General features: G+C 33.8%; 1 protein-coding gene across 5 annotated transcripts in view; it reads right to left on the bottom strand.

Annotated features, from left to right (window-relative positions):
• MARCHF1 (membrane associated ring-CH-type finger 1) overlaps positions 1-26,907 on the bottom strand; it is a 726,479-nt gene that overhangs the window by 404,421 nt on the left and 295,151 nt on the right. For 4 of the 5 annotated variants that reach the window (XM_076010552.1, XM_076010551.1, XM_076010553.1 and 1 more), the window contains exon 3: positions 3,340-3,548. The exons of the other annotated variant lie outside the window; for it this stretch is intronic. The gene's annotated coding sequence lies outside the window, so the exon portion shown is untranslated. The remainder of the gene's footprint in view (positions 1-3,339; positions 3,549-26,907) is intronic. 5 annotated transcript variants of the gene reach the window in all.

Here is a 26,907-nt window from a genome sequence, read left to right as displayed (position 1 = left end):
TTTCCTTATCTATTTTCAGAACTGATCAGTATCTCAAACCCTCCCCACCCCACACCAATAAACTTAAGAGATAGATCTTTGCTATCCTAATAATGACATCTCCAAGGGAAGGGAGACACATTATAGAGAATCTTTCCAATAATACTGAGCTGAGAAGTTTCCTTACGAAGATGTTTCATTCTCAGAAATTACAGAAATACCGGATGTGTTTATGATGAAGGCAATTACATAAGTAAAAGTACTTCTTGTACTAAATTAGTCAGAAAAGTCTCCTCAAGATTTTTATAAGGTCAAACCACATTAAGAACTCATTGCTCTTAAATGACATTTTCTGAATCAGTATAGTGGAAAGAGACTGTAAATGTCCTTTTTTTTCCTTTTCTTTTATATCATAATATTACAGGGGTACAAACGTCTTGGTTACATGAATTACTTTTGTACAGTTTGAGTCCAAGTTATAAGTGTGTCCATCATGCAGATAGTGTGCATTGTACCTGTTAGGTGTGAATTTACCAATCTCTGACTTCCCCTTCCCACCTGCTTGATTTCCATTGAACATATGTACATATGAGTGTTGATCATATGCCATATGTACATATGAGTGTTGATCATTTAATTCCAATTTAATAGTGAGTACATGTGGTGTTTGTTTTTCCATTCTTGTGATTCTTCACTTAGGAGGATGATCTCCAATTCCAAACAGGTTGTTACAAAGGTATTAGTTCACCACCGTTTTTTTTTATGGTGAGTAATACTCCACTGTGTGTGTGTGTGTGTGTGTGTGTGTGTGTGTGTGTGTGTGTATACTATATAACTAGCATCTACAAAGAACTTAAGCAACTCAGCAAGAAAACATCAAACAGCCCCATTAAAAGTGGGAAAAAGACATTATATATATATATATATATATATATATATATATCTCACATTTTATTAATCTACTCATGTATTGATGGCCACTTGGGTTGTTTCCACATCTTTGTAATTATGAATTGTGCTGCTATAGACATTTGAGTGTAGCGTCTTTTTTATAACATGTCCTTTTTTCCTTTGGGTAAATACCCAGTAGTGGGATTGCTGCATCAAATGGTAAGTCTACTTTTGGTTCTTTGAGGTATCTCTATACTAATTTCCATAGAGGCTGAATAGTTTGCAGTCCTACCAACAGTATATAAGTGTTCCTTTCTCTCTGCATCCATGCCAGTGTCAGTTGTTTTGGGACTTTTTGTTAAAACCATTCTCACTGGAGTTAGGAATATTTTAACTAAAGAGGGAAAAACCTCTAAAGAGAGAACTACAAAACACTGAGGAAAGAAACCATAGAGGATGTAAAAAAAGGAAAAAACATATCATGTTTATGGATTGGCAGAATCAACTTTGTTAAAATGTCTACACTACCCAAAGTGATTACAGATTTAAGCAATCCCCATGAAAATACCACTGTCAATTTTTGAAGATCTAGAAAAAATAATTCTACACTTCATACGGAACCAGAAAAGACCCTAATAGCCAAAGCAACCTTAAGCAAAAAGAACAAATCAGAAGGCATCACTTTACCAGACTTCAAGCTACACTACAAGGCTACAGTAACCAAAACAGCATGGTATTGGCACAAGAACAGAGACATAGAACAATGGAATAGAACTGAGATAAATAAAAAACTATGCTCATATTACCATCTGATTTTTGACAAAGCAGACAAAAACAAACAATGGGGAAAAGAATCCCTATTCAATAAATGGTACTGGGAAAATTGGATAGCCACATGTAGAAGACTGAAACAGTATCCACACCTCTCACCACTAACAAAAATTAATTCAAGATGGGTAACAGACTTAAATCTAAGTCATGAAACCACACAAATTCTAGAAGGAGAGGTTCGAAAAACTTTTATAGATACCATCCTAGGCAAAGAATTTATGAAGAAGACCCCAAAGGCAATCAGAGCAACAACTAAAATAAATAAATGGGACCTGATTAAATTTAAAAGCTTCTGCACAGCCAGGGAAATAATCAATAGAGCAAATAGAAAACCTACGGAATGGAAGAAAATATGCATATGCTATATACATCTGATAAAGGGCTGATAACTAGCATCTACAAAGAACTTAAGCAACTCAGCAAGAAAACATCAAACAACCCCATTAAAAGTGAGAAAAAGACATGAACAGAAGCTTTTCAAAAAAAGACAGACTAATGGCCAATAAGTAAATGAATAAAATGCTCAACATCTCTAATCTTCAGGGAAATGAAAATCAAAACCACAATAAGAAACATGTCCTTTTACATTTGACAATATATTTGAGTTTATTATTCTCTTTGTCTCAGACTCTCCTTGCCACTCTACTCCCATTTCCTTTATTTGTTTTGTTTTGTTTGTGTTCGCTGCTCCCTCTGTCCCTAGCACCTATTCTTGAGAGAAAAATATTAGCATATAGAAGTGGAAGTGGGAAAGCTCATCTCCTACAAGGCTAAGGAGACCTGAGGACTAGACAATAGTTCTGTTAAAGAGATAAGAGGATTTCAGTTCTTGGCATTCTATCTCAAACTTCCTTTTAGGGCAATACAACAGCATTTATGATATTTTTACCCAATAGCCTTGACTCTGCTCAGTTCCTTTCTTAAAAATCTGTGAAATATGTTCCCAGCATTTGATGTTTCAAGCACTTTAACTTAGAACAAGAGCTGCTAAATTTCACTGCAAAATAAAGGCTACACGTAATAAGTTGAATATTATAGCCCATTTCAAGTTTCAAATGATTTGTTTTTCATGAAGAATAAGATACACATGGACAGATAACGAACAAAAGTCATACACATGCATGTGTTACCAGTGAATGGAAAGCAATAGAGCCTGTATGGCACTAATTCATGTTATGTATTCAGGGTCACAGCTTTCATATCCCTGGCTGCTCTGTCGCTTTGTTAAGAAAGTTATTTGCGAACATTCTAGCTTAATGGGCAGTCAGCAAAATTAGCAAGTCTCAATAGTTCCATTGTCTGAAAATGGACAGCAGCAATGTCTATGGTCAATCTGGGACAGCTGGATTGTACCCCAAAAGCCATAAACATCAAAAGTGACTCTGTAGGTTGTTTAGAAAAACAGGCAAAAGTTTTACTTGTCAAGTAACAAGTGTCCTTATGGATTTGATTCCTTTTGTCATTCAGAAAATAGAGGGTTAGTTTAATATGCCTCTGTTAATTACAAATGATTCTCTTCCATCTATTACCAGAGAGCTGGAATCTAGCTGCTCTAAGAATTTGCCACTCCTGTGGCACAGAGCAGTGTGGCGATAGTGGCTTGGCTCTCTGATTTTATTAAATCAAACCTCCTCTTACCTCGACTTCCTTGTTCTTCTCTTTGTTTCTGCCCATTGAACTTCTCCCATTGCTGGCCGTCTCCCGTGCCGGGATTACGGGAATCTGGTGGAGGGGCATATTGGCAGGGCTGCAGGTGGCCAGTCCCTGATTGGACGCCTTATCTCTTCACTCGCCCTGAGTAACCCACCTGCACAATTGTTCATATCCTTGCTTTGCCAAGCTCAGGTCTAAACAAAAAGGGGAAAAATAGTGTTTGAGACACTGTGCAGCAGAGGCCAGGATCTACTGGCCAAATGTCAAACACACTGAAAGGGGAGTTTAAAAGAAACGTAAGAGCAAATAATCCAGAGAGTATTGCATTCTTAAAAGGACGATTTACTGCAAGTCATAACTGCGCTGCTTTGTCACTGGAGCACCCCCTCTCCCCTAAGAGCATTGTGGGAGACAATTCAATTTCTATGGTACCTAATAACTGTCATGGAAACCAAGGAAACCCAGGTCTCACAGGCCCTTATTAGCAACTGCTTCCTTTAATGGCACAGACTCCCACATTTGCAGCGGCTGCCACTTCTGCTTTTGTTTCTCCTCTGATTCCCCAGGAGTCCACTAAGCACCCAGAGATACTGCATCTTGCTGACGAGGTAAATAAGCAGAAGGCTAAAAAGCTTAGTGTCCTATTTGGAGCCAAATCTCTTCCTTGAAAAGCGTGGCTAGCTGGCTGTGTCCTTCACGCGTCTATAATAATCTGCTTAGGTCAAAGGATCTGCCTTGAAGTGAAGGGTCTCAGATAAGGCGTTGAGACAGACAGACAGACTGGGAGCAATTGCAAATGTTTTTCTTTGGCTGGTTGTAAAGAGGGTTAAGTATTCACTGGGTTAACTGTGCACCTTCCTTACTAAAGACATAAGCAACAGGAGTCAGAAGGCATCACGCACAGAGCTCACATTGCTCGCTAGAGCTTTACTGTAACTCTTGTGCTTCCTGAGTTACATTCTAGAATCAGTAGTAGCTTCTCCTTGCTTTTCTGGGAAGGAAACAGACTCTGCTAAGGACTTTACTGTCCTCTCAATAGCTATATGATTTGGAGAAAATAAATGACTAATCAGAATTTCTGCTTTTAATTTGAAAGAATTTTTTTTAAAAAAATCCATTTTAAAACAGTTTAATCTCTCAATGAAGTGAATTCCTAAAATACATTAACTTTTGTCAAAAACTACTTTCCCCCTGTAATCATTTCTTCTTTGTTAGAGTATTTGGCATTCTATCTTTAAAAAGACAGAAGTTTATTTTCTCATTTCGATACATGCATTTCTATTTTCTGGACACTGTGACTAGATCAGATCTCCCACTGTCTTTGGTGTTTGTTCACCCCAAAAGAAGCAAAATTTAGACTATCGCTTGTTTTTATACATCCGCAGGCACTTATTTGTAAATTAGAATTTGTTCTCAATCACAAATGAAATCCTCAAAGTGGTTTCCAATTGCAGTTTATCTCTAAATAAATTTGTATTCAACAGCAATAATGCCATTTCCAATATGGCATTACAGTTTGGATGGATACTCTTATTGGCAATAAAGCCATATAAAATCAATGCAAAGACTGATGAAAATATCTGTAAATACTTGCCCTGAAACAGGCACTTAAATTATTTTCACGTTTGGTTTGTGTGTCCCTTTTAATCTAAATTAGCCACCTTCATATGGTTCTTACCCTTTACTATCCATTGGGCTCACTGGTGAATTTTATACTGCATAGATACCTGAGATACACCTCACTGGAGATTCAGATTCAGTAAGGCTGCAGTGGGGACCTGAATGGACAGGTGGTTTTTTTTTTTTTTTTGGTTTTGTTTTGTTTTTAATCACTGATGATTCTGATACAAACCAATTTTGAGAACCACTGTATTATATTAGTAAAATAACCTCAGCACAATAAGATAGTTAAAGTTTGTATACACACAAATCTCTTGCTTTAGAATAACAAAAAAGCAATTAGGTGGCCCTAAACCTGGCATTTGTTCATCATCATTCTTAGCTTACAAAAGGTATTCGTGACATACAGAAGCTGGAATAAAGAGAGTAAACATACAATCTTTTCCAAAAATGTCGCATCCACAGTTACATTGGTAATGCTTAATATTTGCTGTAGCTTAAGGATCACATCTGTGACCTGTAAACATGAGGGGGAATTTCCCTACTTTATAAATAATTGTTAATCCTTTTATCTACAAGGGCTGTCTTAATTAAGAGAATATTGGAAATAGACGTCTGCAAATCTAATAGTGTGTGACAAATACTAAAATGTAAATTATGAACCTCTTTAGAAAAGTAATATTGTCAGTGTCTACATCCTTGCAAAGTTCCCTGAAAAGCCAAGGCAACTTTCCAGATAAATTTAGACTTCAGTACTTCTGCCTAAAATATTCATTAAAGTTATAGGAAAGGAGACTTTTAGCTTGAATTAACTAAATGGCTGTCTTAATCCTTTCCCTCATTATGCATGTGAGGTTATCCTTTGTTTACTGTGAGATTTTTCAAAAATTAGATTTGAATTTTAAGTTAATTTGATTTATGTGGTTGAGTTATTTCAATTAGCTTTCTTTTATCCTGAAATTTGAAATATAAATTCAATTTTGGGAAAGGGTGTTTATTTCTTAGAGTATTTTACACACTAAACAAGAGGAAGTTTGTAATATCTTTTTAAGTAAATGTTTTAGAAATAACAAGAACAATTAATAACCAGTATGTTTAATAAACATTTATCTAGCATTGCATGAGGTATTGCCAGAAATTGAGTTTTATAAAATTTTCAAACTGTATTGGGGGAAAAGCATAATTTTAACACTTTATGTGTTCTAACACTTCACTGCCTTGGAGCACTGGAATACTCACATCAGACAATGTAAATGGCATGTACTTGTCTACTACCTTTCCTCAAGCTGCTTCCACAGTGCTCTGCCAACTAGAAGCCCCTAGAAGTGTCTGGGGTGACTCATTACGCAACAAACCAAAGCTAAGAAAACTGCTGTGGAATGCAGTTCTCCTATGGGAGTGCAGTCTATCTTGTGCAGTGATTAAACCCTATGGAGTATTGAAGAGTAATGCGTTCAGCAACTGAGCACTAACTGGTCCTGGGCACGCCACCAGAGACTAGCCGTAGATTCCGGAGTAGTTCAGCTAATTTGTAGCGACATACACAATCACATGACGTGATCCAGATTTCTCCTTTTGTGGAAACTGCAGACGACAATTATTATTGAAATCATCCTGGAATATTCACTCTCCACTGAATACTATTCCATATACATGTCTGTCTACATTACATTGATTTTGCTTCCATGTTCTGGCTTCAAACCCTGTGTTTCTGGGATCAGTATCTCAATTCATTCCTCTGCCTCTTAAATTTGGCATTTGCAGTTAAGTCTAATTTTAAGGCTTCAGCTTTCCCCCAAGAGATTTTGATTTGGTGCTACTCCTTATTCTCAGTGGCCTAGGTTCTCTCTAGTTTAAAAAGAAAACAAAACAAAATATGCATCTGATCTGGTATCATAAGGCCCATCTCAATCTTTGCCAACCTCAATAAAAATATAGCACACCAAGGGGTTTATTTTGATTGTGATTAATCAAAGGAAACACAAGAAGCGAGTAAACATCTGCTAACACATTAAATGGACAGACTGATAATTCAATTTGAGGAACATTCACTGATTATCTTCTGTGTTTTCTGAACCATGCAGGCAGGAGGTAATGTGCATAATTACGTGGTGTAATATCTGAAGCCAAGGAGTTTCTTGTATCATTAGGGAGATAGGACTTACATAGGTATATCAATTTGAAAATTATACAGCATATCACAATTAATATTTGAAAGACAGTATAGAATACTGAATGTAAGTGTCAAAGATATTATATTAGGTCTAAATACATAAAGTCTTAAGGAGGAATTGGGCCTAGGTTGAGCTTGGTAGAGACAAAGTGACTAAGTAATTTCAAAGCATAGAGTTGAGCATGATATTGGCATGTGGGAGTGCAGGACACTATTTTAAATAGAAAATTTGTTTAACATTATTAATTGGTTTAGGCCATGTATGGTTATTAGGATGTAACACTGATCGACACCTGGGAGGAGAGAGGGAAGAAAGTAGGTTCAGGACCTTGAAGAAAGGAAAAGTCTATGCAAAGCAACATAAAATTATAAATGGATTGATACGAGACAGAGAAGTAATTAAGATAAGAACTTTAAGTGATTTCTGAAAATAGAAACAAGGCACTCGGAGTTGGGAAAAAGATATTTCATTGCAAATCCCTGGTGGAAGGGAGGAAACCTGGATTGAATGGCTTCTCAATGTGTCATTGGACAGGGTATTGAATGGCCACCGTCAGAGGTTACTGGGAAGGACAAGATGTCATGGCACAAAGACTTGATGATATCTTGTAAGGGAGAAGGAGGAAGGAACTTGGATTTAAAAGTATTTTTACGAAGGAAACGCTGAAGCATATACTTATATAGAAGAGTTAGGGAACACCTCAAACTAGCAAAAGAAGTTCAGTAGGAATGAAAGAAAAACAGAAAACAGAAAAATAATTAAAATTTCTGGTTCTGGGTTTATAAAAGAAAATCTGCAATGTAATGAAGCATTCCTAAAATGGTATGTTTTTCTGGGTTTTGTCTGATTGTTGGAATCCAACTACGATTATACATAGTATGTGCAAGTATCTTTGGTAATTAGAAGGACATCCTTTTAATGTGGCTATTCTGTCCCTGAAAACCTCTCAAGCAATTGGATGATCAACCTTCAATACTGAAGAAAGGACGATAGATCTGATGCACTCCCAAGATCTTTGATTCTATTCTCTGGAAAGCATTGTTCCAATTTTGGCTACATCTATTTTCTGAGGTTGAAGCAGATTACAACCTAGCTAAGAAATTCATTTCAGTTTTTTGAGGAATCAATAGCAATCACCACAGCCACATAAAATATGTGATAATTACAGCAGGCACTCAAATAGTCCATTTTTCTAGTTTGTATTATTTGTATTATGCTCATGACAAAAGAAAAACATCAAAAACAGAATCTTTAACATCATGAGGACTGATCTTTGCTCCTTTCTATAATATTTGTTGAGAGAATGAAAAAAAATAGTTCTATACAATTCTCTTACAAAAAAGGGACATGTTAGAAGTAATCAAAGATCTATGGAAGATAAGCAGGTATTAATAATTAATTAGCTTTGTGAAAACAGTTTAGGATTAAATAAAGTCAAATTTCTATGGAATTAAAATCTTGTTTAAATATAAAATTTATTTTCACAAGTTAAATTCAGTCTTGCTCTCCAAGTATATAAATGTACAAGTTAATCTTTGTTAATGTTCTCTACAGCTTTCAAGATATGCTTATGTCCAGCTGAACAAGGAACAAATAGATAAAAACAATCTCAGAGGTAGATGTTTATTTCTTTACTTATCTTCAGAAAATGTAAAGCAGTCATCCCAAAAGGCTGGCTTGGGATCTATGAAGGAATTGTAATCATGGTAGAAGGCCGTCAGTCACTGGTTGCTTCAGAACCTGTCCATCCTTATCTCTGAAGAATGAGTGTATCTGTGTGTATGTGTGCGTGTGTGCAGTGGTGATGATGGTGGGCAGGGGTGGAGGGGAAGGTATTTTCACACATGTCCTGAGACTCCTTCCCCTTCCATATTCTGGAACTTCACTGTCAGTATATCCAAGGGCTTCATAAATCCCCAGTATTCCCAGAGCCTAATAGCACAGTTTTTGTTAGCCATTCAATGACTTAAGAAAGAAACTAGTTTCCCCTCATACATGGAAAATCTCTGACTTAATGTATCAGAAAATTAAAGAGTAAATTTAATAAAGTGCTCCCTGTATGGCTTAAGGTTTAAGAAAAGGAGGATTGGCCCCAACATCCCTAATCAAATACTGTGCTTTTCTTTTCTTTTCTAATTTCAGAATATTACAGAGGTACACATGTTTTGATTACATAATTTTTTTTGTGCAGCTTGAGTCAAAGTTATAAGTAATGCCCATCACCAAGGTAGTGTGCATTGTATCTGTTATGCGTAAAGTTACCTGTTCCCTCCTTCCTCCTCCCACCTACTTGGTTTCTGTTGAGTTTTACTACCATATGTGCACATGGATGTTGATTGATTAGTTTCAATTTAATAGTGAGTACATGTGGTGTTTGTTTTTACATTCTTGTGATACTTCCCTTAAAAGAATGGTCTCTAGTTCCATCCAGGTTGTTACAAATGTATTAGCTCACCATTGTTTATGGCTGCATGTTACTCCGTAGTATACATATACCACATTTTATTAATCTGCTCATGTATTGATGAGCATTTAGGTTGTTTCCACATCTTTGCAATTGTGAATTGTGCGGCAATAAACATTCAAGTGCAGGTGTCTATTTTGGTAAAATGACTTTATTTTTTCCTTTGGTAGATAGCCAATAGTGTGCTTTTCTAGTCTCTCATTCAACAACAATCAATACAGAAAAATTCTGTGATCAGATGCATGGGTTTTTTCCCCACACATCAAGCACACAAGCAATTCTGTATCAGACACCAGCTGGGTGTCCTCCAATTCAATTCTGACACAATCTACCTATTTGAAGATGGCGTCAGATCCCAAAGGTTGAGGGCTCCATCCCACAAGACTGACCCCCCCTTCAGACAGCAGTTGCAAGTTCAGGCCTCTGGAGCTTACAAATGACTGGCTTCAACTTAGGGTTCCCTGACCCCCTCTTTGGGTTATTAATTTGTACGAGTGGCTCATAGAACTTAAGGAAACACTTATGTTTACTGGTTTATTATAAAGTATATTACAAAGGATACAGATAAAGAGATGCATATGGCAGGGTTTAGGGAAGGGAAACAGAGCTTTCATGCCTTCCCCTGGCATGCCAGCCTCCAGGAACCTCCATGAGTTCCAGGAACCTCCACATGTTTGGCTATTCAGAAGCTCTCAGAACCCATCTCTTTGGGTTTTTTTGGATGAAGGTTTCATTACATAGGCATGATTGATTAACTCATAGGCCTTTGGTGATCAATTTAACCTTCAGCTTCTCTCTCCTTTCTGGAGGTTGGGGGTTGGGCTGAAAGCACCAATCCACTCATTCTGCTTGGTCTTGCTGGTGACCAGCCCCCATCCTGAAGTTACCAGCCACCAGTCAACTCATTATCATACCAAAAGACATCATTTAGGAGATCCTAAGAATGTTAGGATCTTCTACTCCAAGAAAAGGGGTAGAAGACCAAATATATATTTCACTGTATCACAAGTCTTTATTCACTTTAATTGGAAAATAGGATCACAAAATTTTATATTTGGAAGGCAAATTAGAAAGCACCCTACCATTTTACAAATGACCAGAGTAAGCCTGGGAAACTGAATGTTTTGACATCATTGAAGGAGAATAGATGATAAATATAGTGAAGAACAATGTTCTGATTCGTTCACCAAGCCCTGACCCAACCTGATGAGCATAAAGCTTAGTTATGTTTTAAATAACATCCAACTGTGTAATAAATATATTTATTTATGCATTTTATTTATACATTTATTTATCACTGATAGAAGTCCTGACAGAAATATATTTTATGTAATTGTGAATTACATGTATCTCCTCTTTGAAAACTGCATTTTACTAAATTTTTAAAAAATATCTAAAAGATCCAATTTTTTATTATTCTAGTAATAATTATTAAGTTTGAAGACTATCTAGTTGGTTGATTTTCTTTGTTTTTAACTCTCATGGTCCACTGATTATGAAAAATGTCATGTATCATTAACCTAACATTATTATTATACTTATTTTCAAAATAAGTGATATTTATGATAATTTTAAAGACATAATATAATCAGTACTTTCAAAAGTGCTATAAGAAATAATGGGTCGAAATTGAGAAAGTCAATCTATAATGCTCTTCTTCTAATATCTGGCATATTTTCCTAATGACAGAATTATTGCTATAATAATTTGTATTTTCTGCTGCTGAATAAGCTGTATTTCTAAAGTTCCAAAACAATGAGCAGACTTAGGAAATTTGTTTAAAATAATTGCCTGGGCAACCATGGACAAGCATAGCCAAAATGTCATTTCTAATATTGCTGAGAGAATGAAGATATAATTGACTATAGGAATATTGGTTTTCATGAGTTGTTTATAGATATGTATTCATATATTTTTAGTCAAACCTGATCTAACCTAAAAATAACATCAACATTTCCCACCAATGTCTATTGAGAATATCTTCAATTAAGAATGATCTTTTCAGATGTACATATATCTATTTTATTTCTCCAAAAACTCTTCTCAGCCAAATGTAAGACCTACTAGAGTATTTTTTAAATTAGAAAATAGAACTTGGAAATTGACATCCTTTGACAAGATTAATCCATAATTTATTTTTTAACTTTTAAACATGAAAATCATATTTTCTCACTTTACTAAAAAAGTTTTATACACTAAATATTTTACAACATGAAAAATAAACTAAATTCAAGAATAATTGATCATTGATTTCCCAGTTTTTACAGCTTAAGGTTTGCTATTCTATCCAGAATAATAAAATGTGAGAATCTGGCTGTAATCCCAATTGAACAATGTATATAAGAGACCATTGAGTATATAAAACTATCTTTTGATTCTTTGGAGAACAAATTTGTGTGTTCCATTTTCCTTTTTAACCAGCAAGCATATTTCTTGTAGGCTTTTAGGAATAGGACAAGGAATCCCATTAGAACTTAATAATTAATATTTACAAAGAGCCATAATACTCACTGTAATGAGCTCGGTTGTTTCCCTCAAAAAATACATGTTGGAGTCCTAGCCCTCAGCACCACAGAATATAACCTTATTTAGGGACAGCACTTTTACAGGTGTAATTAATTTAATTTAAAATGAGGTAATTAGTGAGGGCCCTAATTCAATATGACCGGTGTCCTCAAAAAGCCGAAAATTTGGACACAGAGCAGCATGCACATGGGAAAACACCATGTGAAGACTGGAGTTGTACTGCCAAAGCCAAGTAACTGCCTGAAGCTGGGGCCAGAAGTTGTTCTGCTAGTGCCTTCAGAGTGAACAAGGCCCTGCCAACACTTTGACCTCTTGAGCTCGACTTCTAGCCTCCAAAGCTGTGAGACAATACATTTCTGTTTTTTAAGCCAATCAGTTTTTGGTACTTTGTAATATCATCTTCCATAGACAGGTCCATTGATTCATTGTTGCTGTTAATCCTCTCCTCAAAACTGTATGAAACTTAATTTTGAGTAGCAAATATAATATTCTCATTGAAAACAGTGTTCTAAGTTCACAAAATGTTCTCTTTTTGTATATCATTATTTTAAAATTAATGTCACACTCTCACTTATTTTCTGATATGGATGAAAATATTTTATCAACATAATTTTCCAATATAAATAACAATATCACTAATAGAGAGTAAGGAACAACTTGAACCTTAACTCCTTCATTTGGTGCTTCTACATTTTAATTTTTTGATGAACTAAGGCAATTTTGGTTAAACCTCCTTAACTTCATATTCAGACAGCTAAGATACATATGATCTCTTTCTAGAAAGGAGGAAGGTAATGTTCTGAAGGATGCATTTACATTTCCACATTTCAAATACTAAGAGAATTATTAATAGTAAAAGCACTCAGATAGGATATCCTTGTTTTTAGCCCTGTAACAGACTAGTCTGCATCAAACCTAGTGCAGGGTTTGTTTTTTTTTTTTTTCCTTTTTCCAGATTAAAAACACTTGCTGGTGAGAGGCAAGGGACACATGTACAAAAATTATTATAGAAGACAATCCTCTGAAAACTAAGCATCAAGAAAGTCATGTTACATGGATAGCCAGGAAATGGCATTCCATGGTGTCTTGGCTACCATAAGTAGGCAGGTATGTCCAATCAGAAAATGACACACACTCGAAGCACAAATAGGAAATCCTATGAGGACCCACACACAGAATGTGAGAAGTTACAAAGGACCAGGCGAAGACAGAGGGTCCTGACAATAGACTTAGCAAGAAGAGTAGTCTATTCTATTAGGTCCCAACAGGAGATAATTTTTAGAAAATGAGACTAACCATCAACAACAGCCAAGACATCAGTCAGATGGTAATGATGGGCATCAAAACCAAGTGAAATAGCTGAGGATGGAAAGAGAAGACCATGGATGATGTAGTGTAAGACAAGAACAGAGGAAAGCAAAGTTTAAAAGTGATCTGAGGATGAGGAATATGAGTCAGAGTGTGCATTCTGTGTATTACACTATGTGGTGTAGTTATAAGGGCTGGAAGGAGTCATATGAAGATAAAGGAGAGAATTTGAGGGGGTGGCAAATAATCAAACTCAAGTGGCAAGCCAGGTGTATTTTGAAATACTGAACATGTATTCCCTGTCATGAACATACTCCAACAGTTAGAGGTCTACCTGAGTCAGTGTAAGAAATAAATTTATGACAATTTGAGCTCAATGAAAATGAAAATGGACTACCCTTTTAGACTCAGACTTTAATGTTAAAGTAGGGGATATACAGCAACTTGCTGAGACAATTAATAAATGAATTTAACAAGTTTTAAAGTCTGTGTTAAGTAAACTCTGAACTAACCTTTAATCAGGGGCTTCTGTGACATTGTATATTGTTTATTCTTTGTACATAAGATTGTTTCTTGTAAAAAAGATGGTTGTTTGTACAGAGAAACATTGTGAGATAATACACTTTAGTAAAGTGTGGCTCAAATGAATAGACAGTATGATGCTGTTGATTTACTATAAAGAAGAACAGAAAAATTAAAGAGAAAAGTACAGGGGATTATAGATGTTTGATATTATGACAGAAGAAGATTAAAATCATCAGCTTGTGACAACAAATGTAAAAAATATACTTGGCTAGTTGTTGACCATATTGCTTGACAATTACACATTTGTTATCTATTACATAATGTGATTGCCTTAAAAACACAAATGCACATGGATTCTACATGTCAAATGTCTATAAGGAGGCATAAGTAACAGAAGACAGTCTTAATATATGTACTAAAGATTTTTTATGACCATAAGAAAATTTCATAGAGAAAAGATATTCAACAAAAAGATGAGAGGGTAGAAAATGAATTATGAAATTCAATAAAATATTTGAAAACAAGCTATTAAGTATATAAAAGTATCATTATGGCTTTATTCTAAAAAGAATAAATCAAAAGATTTATCAGATATTTATTATGTGATTTTTAATAGGATACTCTATATTCATTTTAGGCCTCTAATGTATAATGAATTAGATCACTATAGTAATTATTCAGATGTTTTCTTTATTTTGAACAATATTAATTATGTAGATTTTTCAACTCTTAAGACAGTAAGGTCCTGATATTATTATTTTCTTTTATATAAATAGCACTCATTATTAACACAAGAGTACTGTATTAATGATTAAATAAATGAGATAATGGCTATTGAGCTAACTAACATGTGCATTACCTCACATATTTATTATTTTTGTGGTAAGAACACTTAAAATCAACTCTTAACAATTTTCAAGAATATAATATATTGTTACTACCTATAGTTACCATGCTGTACAATAGATCACTTTAAATTATTTCTTCTAACTAAAATTTTGTATCCTTTGATCAACATGTCCACAACGCTACCCCAGGCCCCCACCATTGATAACCACCATTGTACTCTCTGCTTCTGTGAGCTCGACATTTTTAGATTCCACAAATAAGTGAGACAGTGCAGTATTTTTCTAATTGTGCCTGCCATTTCATTTCATGTCTTTCAGGTTCATGTAGATGGTTGCAAATGAAAGAATTTCCTTCTTTTTTTAAAGGCTTAATTGTATTCCATTACGTATATATGTATATTTACCACATTTTCCTTATTCATGAATTGATGGACACTTAGGTTGATTCTATATCTTGGCTATTGTCAATAGTGTTGTAATGAACATGGAAGTACAAATATGTCTTTGACATCCTGAATTCATTTCCTTTGGATATACAGCAGTAGTGGAATTGCTGGATCATATGATAGTTCTATTTTTAATTTTTTGAGGAATCTCCATGCTGTTTTCCATAATAGGCGAACTAATTTACCTTCACACCAAGGTAAATTACAGGGTACCAAGGTTCCCTTTTCTCCATATCCTAACACTTGTTATTTCTTGTCTATCTGATAATAGCTATTCTAACAAGTTTAAGATGATATCTCACTAGCCATTCCACAATGTATACATATTTCAAACCAACATGCTATATATGTTAAATATATACTGTTTTTATTTATCAATTTAAAAACTACATTTTAAAAAAATAGAAAAAAGTGAGATTATTCATGTCAACTTCTTGGCATATTGTCTGTCATAGAGTAAGTGCTAATTAATTAATAGTTAACCACTTATAGTTGAAGTTTAAAATTACTTAATAAATGCTTTAATCCTAAAAAACCTATATTTACAAAAGGCAGAGATTAAATATTGACAAAATAATAATTGGGTATACTTCTTAAAGCTCTACTTAAGAAAATATTGAAACAGAGTAAAACCTAATATCTTTTACGTAAAGGGAATTACTTCCACTTATTGATTAAATATAAAGACACAAACTATATCAAATAGCACTTTTCAAATAATAAGAATTGTAAGAAAATAGCATATATCTGGCACCAAAACTATAATTCATCCAATGCAATTTTTCATAATTAGAGGGTTGTAGTTACTTGATATCATTATTATAAATTTGAATTATTTTATTATAGAAAAGAATAATGATGACAATAATAATTACTATTTGTTCAGCCATCTTCTATCTGCTAAAAAATGTATTAGGCACTCTCTCTATATACATATTACTTAATTTGGCCCTTACCATAATCTTTCTAGGCAGGATTATTACTTCCATTTAACAAATAAGGGAACTGGGGCTCTGAGAGTTACATGACTTGCCCAGGGGCTCACATGTAGTCAATGAGATTAAATTTAAGAGATTAAATTTAACTCTGTCTGATACCTTCATAACAACAAGTTAATAGAGAGTTCTTATTACTAGAATGCAGAATAATGCAGGGTTGATTGTGTGATTCATCATGGCTCCCTGATTATACTGTCCTTGAGGTCCCTGACACAAAGACAAGTAGTCAATGAATGTGATATTATTAGAATCTTCTTGCAGTTTTAGTAACAATAAACCCAGATCAATGCACTCTATAACAACATTAATGCTTTCATAGTAGTGGGCAAAATGAGTATACCTACCACAAGTTCCTATACTGTTCGTCCATTTCCCCCAAAATGAGGAGTCAATAGAGTACGAATAGGTCAAAAATCTAAAATCTTAACTTTAAAATGGTTGAAAATAATTGAAACAAAGGGTTTCTAAACAATTTATTTTAGGCCAGATTATGATTTATTGAATTAAAAAGATAAGTAAAAAATTATTTCCTGAAAGTTTTCGCAGATGGCAGTCACCAGGGATGCTAAATGATCATAAGAAGTACCTCAATTCTAGAAAATAGAACTAATTCGCTACCCTAAAATCTTTGCAGGCATTGGATGGCAAACTCAATAAAGCATTCAATGAACATAAACATATAAGGAAAAAGGAGACAGAGACAGAAAAAGAGAGAGAGAAAAACACTGAACTAATTTAAGGTATTTAAGGATTAATTGAATTATTTGGGTTGGAATATTTGCTGATACAAGTATTGAGTTAGATAGAAATTTAATAAATTGTTTTAGTCCCTGTGAAGGTTACATGTAAGAAGAAAGAACACATAAGCAAAGTATTAAGAGGTATTTATTCCACACAATGGACAAATATCTATACTTGGTTTGAAAACAAAATTTTATATAATTTTAAATTTAATATATTTTCCTTCATAGAATAACAACCACCTAATAAAATTTTTGCTATTATATGGAGAATAGACTAAATATAATAAAACAATAAAAAAAATCTCTTTTTAGAATTTTATAATTATCTGGTGATTTTTCACCAGTCATTAAAAGAGGCTGCCATTACCCAAGGATGATTTTTCTAAAAACATCTACAATCATCTAATGAATAAGACATGCAACAAAAGTGACAGACATTTATGTCATATTAAAATTACCATGTACAGCTTCCTACTTCAGAACAGAGAGTTTGATGCAGCCACAATCATACTGTCCAATATTCTACTTTTCCTCTTATAAAAGAGGCTAATGCATAATTCATCCTTTAAATTATTTTCCAATAAAAACAACTGTTTGTTGTTAGATAGCATCTATATGAGAATAATAATTATCATGTGTAGACTATATATCAAGAATTAAAAAGCATTTAGTTGGATTAGGCAGTATGTGTAAACCACACAGATAGATCATAACGCATCCTAGGCACTGAGAATGTGAGGTTACAAATAGGAAGAGAATGGAAATCATAAAATCAGGTAGTGATATAAGAAACAAGGTAAAAAGCACAGGGAAGGAAGCAACATAAGGTTAAAAATGAAGGTGAGGAGACTTCTATTTTGAGGCTTTCTTTCCTGTTATATATAACTATAACCAACTCTAGGCAATTATACTACTTGACAAAATATATAAACACATGTTTTTAGGCATTGGGCAACAGGCAGCATAGACTCATGATTCCTGGAAGAGACATAATTTTCTTCTGGAAAAGAGGTAATTTCTATAATTTTCTGGCTTTCTGCCTGGAGGCAATATTTTGACCCTGTGCAGAGAAGCAGCACAAAAGTGGAAGCTGCTTGTCTGTCTGAGTTGAGGAGATAGAGATTGAAGTAGAGGATAATGGACACGCTTAGAATTTATATAGAAAATAACCAGAGAGAAAGGAGCTATAGAGAGAGAGCTCCAGAAATCTGTACAAGGGTCCTCTTGAGTCTTTGGCTATACACTAATTTACATGTTTATGAGGTAAAACTTCACAAAATGATGGATGTAAAGAACAACTACTTGAAAGCTATAAACAGAACAAATCTCACAGTTGACATAACCTTCCAGTTCTAGCAAGTGAGAGAGGAGAGAACTTGTGAAGTCATGGGATATTCAGCTGAGCTCCCAGAACAATCATAAATTAGAGAAAATTCTATTCTATACCCTCCCTAAATAAAGCTTAAAAGCCATCCTCTAAAGGAATACACTAAACCTCAAGTAAATTGACTATTTGCCAAAACAGCTTACACTTTTTAAAGGAAGATAACAAAATCCAGATTCTCAACAACAGATTCAGAGTATCTGAGACTGAATAAAATATATGACCAAGTATATAAAGAAAAAGAAAAATGTGGTCCATAATCACGATTGAAGTCAGTGATGTGGTACATCCCAAAATAACAGAAATGATGGAATTAGCAGACAAGCTATTGTAACAGCTATTATAAATTAGCTCAAAGGACACAAACATAAGGAGGAAAGAAATGCAAAATATAAAAAAAGGACCAAAGAGAACTTTTAGATATTAAAAGATATAGTATCTAAAATGAAAATTCACTAGATTTAAAATAAAATTAGATATTACAGAAAAAAAACATAATTAAACTTGAAAACATAGCAAAGTATCCAAACTGTAGCACAGAGAAAAAAATCCTAAAAACCAATAGACAGAGAATGAGTGACATGTGGTGCAAAATCAAGCAGTTAAACACACATATAACTGAGTACCAGAAGAAGATGAAACAAAAGGGACAGAAAAATAACTGGGGGAAAAATTGTTAAAAATTTCCCAAAATTTATAATTAAAGCCACAGATCTGAGAAGCTCAACAAAACATAAACTGTAGGAACATAAAGAAAAATAAGATCCAGGCATACCAAATTCAAATTTCTAAAAACCTTAACTGAAAGAAAATCTTAAATAATGCTTGGGAAAAAAAGATAAATGGGTATTATCCTAGGTAAGCAAAGTTAGTTTAATAATTAAAAATTAATGTAATGTTCCATACTAAAGACAAAAAACAAACAATGATTTACTCAATAAATAGAGAAAGCATTTGATAAAATTCAACACTGTCCACAATAAAATTTTAGCAAACGAGGCAGAAAAGGAAAGACATTTTCTCAACTTGTTAAAAAATATTTATGAAAAACTTGTAGCTAACAGCACACTTAATGTTTATCAAGCAAACTGAGTGCTTTCTCTGTGCAATCAGAAACAAGAAAAGGATGTTCAGTCTCATCATTCTAGTCAATATTAAATTGGGCTCTTACTTCAGTAGGCAAGAACAGAAAGTAAAAGGCATTTCAAGTGTAAAAAAAAATAAAAAAAAACTCACAATAAAATTGCCTTTATTTTCAAAAAACATGATCAGGTTTATAGAAAAGCCTGAGGAATCTCACAAAAAGCAATTAGAACTAAATGAATCTAAGTGAATTAAGACAAATTACAGAATTGAAAGTCAATATACAAAACATTAATCGTATTTGTATATACTGACCACAAACTGATAAATTGTGTCTTTCAAAAACACAATTTACAATAGCATCCAAAATTCAAGAACATTTACAGATAAAAAGTGTATGTAAGATCTGTACACTGACAACTCTAAAACAGTGTTTAAATAAAGAAGATTTAAATAATGAAGAAATATATTACTATATGTTTATTAAAGTATCGATATAATTATGTCAATTCTCACTAAATATATTTATAGATTTAATGCAATAACAACCAAAATCCCAGAGGCTTTGTATAAAAATATATTAATATAACCTAATTATAAAGATTATATGGAAATGCAAAGATGAGGAATTTGCATTACTGGATTTCAGGACATAATATAAAGCTATAGTAATCAAAATTGTCTGGTGTTGGCATATGGACAGACAAATGATTTAAAGGAGAGAGTTTTCAAGTATTCTTCAGGTATGCTCAAACCTATATGTTCAATTGATTTTCTACAAATATGCCAGGTTAATTCACCAAACAGAATTATATTATTTTCAACAAGTGGTGTTATAATACCTGTATATATACTTGGAAATAAATTAATATTCAAACCAAAAGCAAAATTTCACTCAAATCAGAACAAAGATCAAAATATAAAATCTAAGAGTATAAAAATTCTAAAAGGAAACACAGGAGAAAACCTTTAGGCTAACTAAATAGTTTTTGCTAGAAGAAGGCCGTGATTCATAAAAGAAAACAATGTGATAAATTTTATGTAAATAAAACCACCATGTCTTTGAAAGACACTGTTAAATAAATGAAAAGGCAAGTCACAGAGTGGGAGAAAATATCTGAGATATATATATATATACATATATATATATATGCAAACATATGTGATTATAAATATTTATATTTATACCTTAACCTCTATCTACTTATCTATTTAGATATAGTTGTATTTTAGAAATATGAAAAAGAGCTCTTATCACTCAATAATAGGAAAACAAACAACCCAATTTAAAATCGGCAAATGATCTTAATGGATATCTCATCACAGAAGATATATCATTGATAAATAAGCATATGAAAAAAGTGTTCAATATAATTAGTAATCTGGGAAATGAAGATGAAACTATGATTAGATACTACTGTATGCTCACAAATAAAACATATTCAAAGAAAGAGAATAATTTTTATTGTTATGCTTATGTTTATTATTATTTACATACAATTGTATAATTAATATAATTTCCTGATGAGCTGAACCTTCTGCATTTTACAGTTAATTTCACTTACCATAATAATGCACTGGCCTCATCACAGAACAAGGTGCTCTTGGATGGCATTTAGGTTACTTTGTAATACCCATTTGTTAAGTTAGTTCCTCAAAATTTTACCTTTAAAATCCATAGTCACAAGAGAAGTTAACATATTGGTCCTTCAGAAATTGCTTGTGAGTCTCTGAAAGTGTTTATATTTATTATTTCCTATTATCCTCTCTCTCCCCTACTCTGCCCTGCTTTGTAAGTCTCTGAAAGTGTTTATATATTTATTATTTCGTGTTGTCCTCTCTCTCTTCTCTACTCTGCCCTGCTTTGATCTATATCCTGAGGCTGACCGCCATTGACCACAAACTGCAGCAACAGGACTGCTTGGTCTTTTGGCTCTGGCTGGGTTTGGTGAATGGCAGGCACCAGCAAGGAAATAGAGGAGGCAGGGTGAGTGAGGTCAGGGTATTGAGTCTTCCCCAGTAGCTGCTTTCTTTCGCTATAGCACCTGTTGAGTGGTTCTTCTCCAACTGCTCTAGGTCTCTCTAGATGTACTGCATTGTCTCTGCTCTATCCTCCAGGATTTCCCTATAATTACTCACTAGGTACCTCACCATCTCTTATTGGTTCATTTAACTTTGCCTTCTTTAAATTATTTTTAGCAAAGCCATTCTGAGTATGCCATCTGTTTTCTGCCACAACCCTAACTGATACAGTAACTGGTATCCTGAGTGGGATCCTGGTTTCTCTCGTATTTGTGAGCAGATGGATAACCTCATTGTTGGGGTAAATGGAACATTGCAATCTGTGATAGAGTGGCATCACAGTTCTCAATGTCTCACTAGGATGATGAGAAATGAATGGAGCACAAGCATTGAGTGATTAATTGTCTTTGGCACTTAATGGTAATTGCAAAGGTTATGGAATGGGACAAAACTGTTTCTGACTATTGTAGATAGTTTCCACAAAGATAAATATATGTTTAAAATTTTGGACTCCCAATTCTTGTCACAAGTGGAGATCCGGAAAATCTTAACAGCAGTCTTAAAACAATCCCTTATTTGGGGTAGCCTAGGGCAGACAAAGCCTGAGGACAAAGCCTGAGTCCTAAATGTAGGGGCACAGAATTGCAATGTTAGTAAAATGTGCAACTTGCTAAATTGCTTTCGCTAAGGAAAGAAAACTTGGGGGAAGGAGTGAAACCATATTAAGGCAAAAATAGACAAAGCTGAAATTTCTAATCCGGAAGTCCTGAATTGTTCTTGCCAGTGGAAGCAGCTCCTCTCTTTTATTTCAAGGAATCAATCTTCCTTGCAATAAAATGTTTCAATGACTTCACTTTGGGCAGTTGCCTCAGAAATAGTATGCTGATTTTTCTCAGGATCCATCTTCATCATCCTTCATTACCTCCAGTCTAGTCATGCATGAGAGTTAGATCTGAGTATTAACCGGAGAGAAAAGAAGCAACTGTATACACTGAGATAGTTGCAGGACTTTTGCCAATTTTATTTGGCAAGAGCTGAAGGAGAATGTTGGGAAATGGTCTAAAGATGTTATACCAAGAAGAAGGAATATGACACCAGACTAGGCCAAAGTTATCAACGTAAGAATATTTACCAAGAATTCTGGATAAAATCTGAGATAAAGCACCTATGCATGATAAGGATACATCTTAATCAAGTCACCAGTGGGGTTTCACAGCCCCTTAACCTAGCCCTAGACCTAAGAAAGTTTACAGACCTACAACATATTAACTGAAAAGGGGTCTAGCTACTTTGAAAAACTGTAATAAGACAATAAGTATACACAATATATCTTCCCCAACCCTTCTCCAGAGGGTGTTTTGGCCATTTATCAGGGCGAATGAGCTCTGGAAAAGAGTGCCATATTTAGACTTTCTGTATAGTCTAAGATCCAGGTAGGATGATGACTGAATTGACATTACCTTGCAAAGATATAGTGTCTATAGCCATGACTTTGTATTTCTTCTGTGTTGCGAATGCATTTTTTTAAATTAAAGAAAGGACAAAATATAAGCTAAGTGGTAAAGAGAGTAGAGTCTGAGGGATATTTCCTCCAATCCATTTGCTATCCTTCTTTTTAAAAAATTATTTTGATAGATATAGGGGGTACAAATGTTTTTGTTACATGGATGAATTGTCTAGGGCTGTCCTTTTTCCTGTTGTGTGCCCTGAGAGTCTGACTCTATGAACTATATCACCCAAGCTCCCTCACCCTTTGGGTTCCAGCTGGGCACAAATGCATGTTAGTTGAGGCAGGTGGTTAAAGGAAGATAATTTCCTTCCTGGGCTAACTTCTGCCTTATAGTGGTTTAGCCAGTGGCTACTTTCCCTATCAAATGAAGTTTCTCTTTGGGCAATCTTCTTTATCTCTCCACTGTTTGTGGGAATATCATTTATTAATAATTTTCTTGCCCCATCACCTCTAGGTAATATGGCACTCTACTGTTGCTAGTCTCAAAATACTTCACCATCCCATTTTTAGTTTCTTAATTCCATATATACATTTATATATGAGTCTTGCTTTGAGTCTTTTTAGTTAGATCTTTTTTGAATAAAAAAATTTAATTTTACCAATTGTTTTTCTTTTCTAAGCTGTGCTTTTTATATCAAATCCAAAACCTCTTTGCCTAACAAAAAGACAAAAAGATTTTTTCCTGTGGTTTTTAATAGAAGTTGTATAGTTTGGGTTTTTTTTTTTCTGAATTTCAAAAGGTTTTATTTGTTTTTTCTTTCATTTATTTCAAGATTGTGTAGTTTTAAATTTTATAATTAGAAATATGATCTATTTTGAGTTAATTTTATATATAGTGTGAGGTCAAAGGCAACTTTACATCAAGGTCAACTTTATTGTCTATGAGCATCCAATTGTTCCGCAACATTTGTTGAAAGACTATCTTTTATACTACTTTTTGTAGAGTAAAAGCCTTACAAAAATTCCCATTATTCCCTCCTATCCTTTTTGCTATATTGTCATATATTTTACTTTTCCATATTCTATAAAAACACAATATATTGTCATTAGTTTTTCCTTTAGTAAAACCCTGTGGATTGTGCAATCTGTTGTTTCCTGTCAGGAACCTGACTGATAATTTGTCCAAAGATCTCCTTTTCTCTAAGACTAAGCTATCCATACATTCGCCACTAGTTAAATATGACTGATAAGATAAAATTAAAATTCAATTTCTCAGTTATACTAGCTAGCCATGTTTCAATTGTTTAATAGTCACCTGTGGCTAGGGTCACCTCATCATACACTGCAGAATAGAAAATTTCCACTGTTTCAGAAAGTGCTGTTGGGCAGCCCTGCTCTAAAAAACATTTGTGCTCATATAGTCTTTAGTTTATTAAACCTTATTAAATTTCATTATCTTTGCACTGATTTTTAGTAACTTCACAAAGTGATAAATTTAGGGTTTTTAGTTTATTTCAGGGTTTGTAGATAGCAGCCATTAAATTCTAAGATAAACACACCAGGCATTTCACAGTTGCAAATGCTATTCTAAAATTAATTGATATTCTTAAAATGTTTTATATTTCTCATGTCTGTGAGGGTTTTTTTTAATTATGTCTTTTTAACTTTATTCTTTGGAGAAAATAATTTTTGAAAGCATCTTTTGCCTTTTGGAGCTTCTATACTTCATAGTGAATTCACATGTGACCAATTGACAACAAACAAAAACATAGCAAAGGGAAAAAAACAACTAAGGGAAAGCTGTATTTCTTGAAAAGCAATATAAATAATACGTATCTATTAGTGTTTCCTCTATTTATAAATAATATTTACAATACTTTTCATCATCATTTACAAAGAGTCAATTTGGGCAAGAATATCATTTTAATATAATATAATAATAAATAAAAACATTTCATAAAACAATAGGAAGAAAAGAACTCAAAAAGATGGGGTCGGGGGGAGAAAAATGAAAATCTAGCTTATTGTTTAAAAAATTTTGAACAGGAGCTTATATACCTTTTTTATCCTTTTAACCTTCAAAATGAAACAAAATATTTTTAATATTTTTCCTAAAAATAAACTGTATTATTGTCATAAACTCTGTCAGCAAAGATGAAAAGATGCTTTATAATAACTTTGTATAATAATCTTCTATCTACTTTTACATCCTTCTTCACAATCAAATGCATTGTTTATAGAAACCTTTTCTGTGCAAGAATTACCTCAACACAAGAGATTCACCTTAATAATAAACACCATGTGTGAATGTGATCATTTTTAATTATAATAAAACAACTTTGTAGTATGTTTACTGAGTGTCCAGAATGTTATTAGGCATTGTCAGTTATGCAAGGAAGCACGAAGAAATAGCTTTCTGGAGGAGTTAAGAATTATAAAACAGGCTCTATTTAGTGATTAGGGTAATACAATATCCCACAGAAACCTGTGTGGCATAAATAATAACTGCAACATAATTTTCAGCATGAATGGATCAGTATATTGTTGTGAGAAAAATTTTCCTTAGGAGATTAGAGTAGTGGATTGAAAATGCCCAGAAGAGGATATAAGTGGAAGGAAGAGAAGGAAATGATAACAAAGATAATGTTGAGGGTATGAGGGTGGTATGCTATGCTTTGGTCTACAAGAAAAAAATAGAGGAAAGATCAACAACCCCTGACCGTATTGTTCATTTTTGTTCCCCATTTATTTGATTTTATTTTGGGGGGTTATCTATTTTTAAGTTTGTTTTTTTTTATTTCAGAATATTACAGGGTACAAATGTTTTAGTTACATGTATTGCTTTTGTACAGTTTGAGTCAATGTTATAAATGTGCCCACCACTGAAATAGTGTGCATTGTATCAGTTAGAGTGAATTTACCCATTACTTCTTCCTCACTTCCACCTGCTTGACTTCCATTGAGTTTTACTTCCATATGTGGATATAAGTGTTGATCAATTAGTTCCAGTTTAATAGTGAGTACATGTGGTGTTTGTTTTTCCATTCTTGTGATATTTCTGTTAGAAAAATGGTCTCCAGTTCCACTCAGGTTGTTACAAAACTTATTAGTTCCCCATTTTCTTTTATGACTGAGAAGCACTCCATGGTATACATATACCACATTTTATTTATCTACTCATGTATTGATGGGCACTTGAGTTGGTTCCACATTTTTGTGATTGTGAATTTTTAATATATTAAAATGTGACTTGTTATACACCAACTTCAAAAAATGACTTTGGAAAATATTCAAAGTATGAAGTACTATAGAAAATCTTTTTGAAGTTAAAATACCCACCCAGAATATATATAATATTTTTTTAAATTTTTGATTTCAGATTATTACTAATGTTACATAAGAGGCTACCAGTACAATAAAAAAGAGTAATAATATTAAACCTTTATTGAGTCCTTAATATGTACCAAACTCCACGCTAAGATCCTGACTTCCAATATTTTTTTTTTTTTAAGAAAAAGTCTCACTCTGTCGCCCGTGCTGGAGTGCCATGGCATCAGCCTAGCTCACAGCAACCTCAAGCTCCTGGACTCAAGCGATCCTCTGGCCGCAGCCTCCCAAGTAGCCAAGACTACAGGTGCACACCACAATGCCCAGCTAATTTTTTAGTAGAACAGAGTCTCAGTCTTGCTCAGGCTGGTCTCAAACCCCTGACCTCAAGTGATCCTCCTGCCTCGGCCTCCCAAAGTGCTAGGATTACAGACATGAGCCACCATGCCTGGCTATAACCAATCTTTTAAAAATCTAGTTATGAATCAAAGTCTGTGGATATGAATTTATTTCACTAATTCAAAATATTTATTGAGTACTTATTCCATATTGGTGCTAGGCCAGTTAATAAACAAAAATAACACTTGGTTCTTGCTCTAGAAAGTGTACATCTCAAATGACAAACCATAGAGCTG

Source organism: Microcebus murinus, chromosome 15 (genome assembly GCF_040939455.1).
Source record: "Microcebus murinus isolate Inina chromosome 15, M.murinus_Inina_mat1.0, whole genome shotgun sequence".
Taxonomy (NCBI): domain Eukaryota; kingdom Metazoa; phylum Chordata; class Mammalia; order Primates; family Cheirogaleidae; genus Microcebus; species Microcebus murinus.
This window is presented reverse-complemented; position numbering and strand designations above follow the sequence as displayed.